Below are 5,000 nucleotides of genomic sequence, written 5' to 3'. Positions count from 1 at the left end.
TCTACAAGCTCTCGATGATGCGTTGTGTGCTTGTAGACCCCGCCACACGCACACACACACGCACACACACACACACTTGCCTCTCACCCTCTCGGATCCTCAGGTATGTGTTTGAGCTCAAGCGTACAAAACCCTCCAAAATTGAGATGGTAAATCTCAGAGCGATGGGGAGGCGAGAGACGAAGACCTGCTGCCTGCGTCTGGTGTCAGACAGGAGAGCAGGCAGCAGCGCTGAGCTTTATTCATGCTATTCATCACTGTACACCGCTGCTCCTCCAGACTATCAGCGGCTCAGCCTACAGACGGAGCCTGCAGCGTGTTGTGTCTTGTAGACAGACCCGTGTTGGTATTACCATGGCAGACCTGGATGTCTGCGCGCCCCAAGGAGGGGATTCAGGCAGTGGATTAGAGCGATAGACCCAGGATAGGGGGGCTCCCTTCCCTGGGCTTATACCTGACTGGATGGATGCCTGAGGGCCTCAGATGGAACTAGTGTAGATGGAGGTAACAGCATGCTAAGTGGTGTTTAACACCAGACAGACACACACACACACACACACACACACACACACACACACACACACACTGAGACTGACGCAGATGAGTGCTTGCAAAGACATAGACATGGACATATACGCAGCTAGCTACTGTACAGTACATATACATACACACACTCTCACTCACTTACATGCAATATCCCACATGCACTAAAAGCATGTGGTTTGTGTGTGGTTTCTATGGAAACCGTTCCTATACCTGCAGGATGTAGCCCAGGTATAGGGGCCTCATGTCCTGGATTCAGTTACAAGTCAATCATCTGCACATGTGCTGTCATTACCGCAGCCTCACAAACGACAGTGACTGCAGTTGAACACACAGGTCCTCTGTGTGTGTGTGTGTGTGTGTGTGTGTGTGTGTGTGTGTGTGTGTGTGTGTGTGTGTGTGTGTGTGCGTGTGTGTGTGTGTGTGTGTGTGTGTGTGTGTGTGTGTGTGTGTGTGTGTGTGTGCGTGCGTGCGTGCGTGCGTGCGTGCGTGCGTGCGTGCGTGCGTGTGCGGAATATTTCCAATTTTCTATACTTTTACTTCTACTCCACTACATCTCAGAGACAAATATTGTACTTTTTACTCCACAACAATTATTTGAAAACTTGCGTTACTAGTTACTTTGTAGATTTTGATTACAAACTGCTTCAGCCCTATTTAAACTTTGGCCATTTGAAAATAGCCGATCTACAAGCTCACAACACATCGCATTTGCGACGTGTTGTGTGCTTGTTAGATCTCCTATTTTCAAAAGATTACATTTTACATTACAATACATTTTTAAACATATGATGACTCTACGTAATTTTGCATAATACGTACTTTTAGTTGTGGTTCTTAAAGTATATTTTGATGCCAATACTTTTGTACTTTTACTCAAGTAAATTTTGATTACCGGACTTTTACTTGGAAGAGGGTGTTTCTACATTGCAGTATTGATACTTTTACTTGCGTAAAAAAAAAAGTGTACTTTTTCCAGTATATACAGACACACTTGAGCAATACCCTAACCACACGTGGAGCAACGTAGCTGTCAAATCTAGGCAGGAATGTGTTGAGTTGAGTGAGGTTTCTCTTTCATGCAGACAACACAAGACACGCTTTGTTTCAGAGGAACAGAGCCGCTGTGACTTGACGACGTTGGGGCTTTTTTAACAGGCCTTGGTGCTGCTCTGTGGCTATGTGGTATTTTTCAATCTTCGTATACGCATACCTGCCAGAAAGTGCATTTAAAATACCTTTCACGCCAAATACAAAGGTCTTATTGACTCTGCTCTCTTGTGAACCTCCGTTTGTACAGTCCATACACGGCAAATCTTTTTGATATTATGTTTTTTTTTAAGTGTCTTCAACAAAACTATGTGGACCCTGTAGTTACTTTTTTCGTCTGTTTCTGCTGTTTGTCGTCTGTTTTAAATAATTGCAGTGGAGTAAAAGTACAATATTTGCCTCTGAGATGTAGTGGAGTAGCAGTAAAAGTACTGAAAATTAGAAATACTCCAGTAAAGTAAAAATACCTCAAAATTGTACTAAAGTACAATACCTGAGTACATGTACTTAGTTACCTTACAGCACCGATTACACCCAACAAGACTTATTTGTTCCATTTTGAGAAAACTCACCCTGTGTAGCAGCTGAAGGCATTGTGACTGCCTAAAGGCAATGACACATCAATTACATTCCGGGACAGTATCGTACAAACCGGAGATAAATATAGATTATCACCTAGGCATTCGTTATTGCCCGAGGCTGGATATGCTGAGGGCTACGAAGAATGCTGGGTGAACATTTGTTTATCATATACCCCTCGCCTTATTTATTAACCAACGCAATAAGACATTAGCATTTGATCAGCACTTTTCAATTCAACAAATAGATTGACATAACTATCCATGAAGAACTGCCCATGGGGATCTCCAAACCCAAACCCAATGGGCAAAGGTCACTGTTTTCCCCTCTGTCTTTTAGGTTCCTTTGCATCTGTTATAGCTCTTGGGCTGATAGCGGTTATCAGTCCTTGGGTGGATACGGCTTATCACCCTGTCTGTCCTATTATAATGGTTAAGGTTCAGCATGTGTTTGTTAGAACAAATATGGGTTAAGATTAGGCATCGACTAGGTTAGGTTAAGGCTAAGGTTAGGCATGCATCTATTACTACCGTATGGTATACAGACTGATTCACTCTGTTCACGTCTGTCATCTTGTCTCACACTCACAAACACAGCACAAATCAAAGAAATACGTGGCTTAGTATCTCTGCCATTCTCATTTTCTGTACACACACAGCATAGAAAAGCCTCTCGCACAGACACTCACAAACAGAAAATAGAAGTCCTGAATGGGCTCAACTCTCCCTGACACATCTGAATGAAAACCTCTTCCATTCTATAGACATTCTAAGAGGCTGCAAGTACATTGCTGTGTGTGTGTGTGTGTGTGTGTGTGTGTGTGTGTGTGTGTGTGTGTGTGTGTGTGTGTGTGTGTGTGTGTGTGTGTGTGTGTGTGTGTGTGTGTGTGTGTGTGTGTGTGTGTGTGTGTGTGTGTGTGTGTGTGTGTGTGTGTGTGTGTGTGTGCGTGCGCGCGCGTCTCATTCTCGCTCTTTCTCGATTTAATTCAATTCAAAATGCTTCATTCGCATGAACATATTGTTACAGTATTGCCAATGTAACAAGAAACATTTCAACAACATAAAAGTGATCATAAAATATTTAGCATGCAGATAATCATCATTAATCAGTGTGTTTGATACAGACTGTATGGGAATGACATTTAATACATAATAATATATCAATAATATGTATCTTTTTTTTTTTTATGCGTATTCATTGATAGTATATTTGTGTATTTTAATCTACTTACTGGTACATTTAATTTACCAAGAAGCCACTTCTTTAGATACTTGCAGATTTCTAATTAAACTTTTACTAACTTTCCAGATATTCCCCCTAAATCCCAGTTAGACCACATTCTAGCTCTTAATCATACTAAAAAGTGGTACATAAGCAGACTTTATTAATACTTTGGTGAATTGGGTCAAATTCTGTACCAAACTCTTAACACTCTGACCGCCGGGCCCGTAGCCTACGGACCGATAAATCCAACCGTAAAGCGCCGATCCCGTAGCCTACGGGCTGTGGTGCTTTTTCCTTTTTTCGAAAAAAAAAATCTTTTTTCAATTTTCGACACGGACCATTTCATTGTAACACCACCGGAAACAGAATTATTCGGAATCCGGTTTTGCCGATCCCGTCAGCCCTCGTTCTAATGACGAAACTGAAACTCCATTTTCTCCTTGTAGTTTTTTCTCCTCGGTGATCACTGTTTATGCCCCGTTTGACACGTGGTCTTCACTGCTCGAACCAGGCAGATGTCCGCGATGAAAACAAACAGTGCACAGCTCAATCTTACGGATTTTAACAAGGTCTATGGCGACGTGAAAAAAACAAAAAACAACAATAAAACGTTGGCACTGGTGAGTACATTATGAGATTAACCTCTGGCGGTCAATGTGTTAAGAATGGTTGGTAGAGTGATATGAAGGTGTCTATTGGGATCCAGTCATTCAGAGGATACATTCCTCCTCAGTTAGCACGAGTCACAGTGTAATTCAGTTCAAAGTGGTGCACCGCCTTCATTGGCCTAAAGAGAGATTAATCCAAATTTGGACCCAACATGTGACAGGTGCAAACAAGCCCCTGCCTGTCTCTTCCACGTGTTCTGGACTCAATACTGGCAATCCATATTTGGGGCCTTGGCCACTATTTTACAATATGCACTTGAACCTTCTCCTTTGAGTGCTGTTTTCTGGGGGTCGTTCCGGCTGATGCACATTTAAGTGCTGCCCAAGCAAATCTGTAGGCGTACACCACCTTATTAGCCAGGAGATTGATTCTGTTTAAATGGAAGGAGGCTTCCCCTCCCACCTTTGCACGATGGGTTGTGGAGGTTATGCAGTCGTTGAAGCTAGAAAAAATTAAATATACTATGAGAGGATTCTATTCCACATGGGAGCCCTTCTTAGACTTTGTAGTTCAGTGGCTGACATTGATCAGCTCACAGCGTAGGTCACAGCATTGAACATTCCTTATCTCTTCTCTTTTCTTTCTTTTTCTTTTTTCTCGCTCCCTTCTTTACTTTTTTTTTTCTCTCTCCCTTCTTTACATTGTGTGTTCAACATCAACTTTTTATTTATATTTTTTTATTTTGTTATATTTATTTCTATATTTGTATCCTTATTTAATTACTAATTGGAATATGGTTTAATCTAGTGTTTAAATTGTTGTTGACCTCCATTCTATCGATCATTCATCTCTCTCATAGTCCAGTAAGAAGACCTTCATTCAATTTGCTTCCTTGTTTTGCTGTGGAGCTGAGACTGGGAGGAATGGGTGGAAGGGAGTAGAGTAGAGGGAGGGATGGGGAAATACACGCACGCGCATACGCACGTGCGCGCGCA

The 5,000-nt window shown here is 42.2% G+C and overlaps 1 protein-coding gene across 1 annotated transcript in view; it reads left to right on the top strand.

The window, feature by feature from the left end:
- The window catches only part of LOC311061713 (RNA-binding motif, single-stranded-interacting protein 3-like), a gene marked incomplete at both ends in the record, with an annotated part of 110,521 nt that overhangs the window by 85,451 nt on the left and 20,070 nt on the right, over nt 1-5,000 (top strand). The window lies entirely within an intron of this gene.

The sequence above is a fragment of the Gymnoscopelus microlampas genome (genome assembly GCF_963454915.1).
Source record: "Gymnoscopelus microlampas genome assembly, chromosome: 15".
NCBI classification, from domain to species: Eukaryota; Metazoa; Chordata; class Actinopteri; order Myctophiformes; family Myctophidae; genus Gymnoscopelus; species Gymnoscopelus microlampas.
The sequence above is the reverse complement of the archived record's forward strand: the minus strand, read 5'-3'. Positions and strand labels throughout refer to the sequence as shown.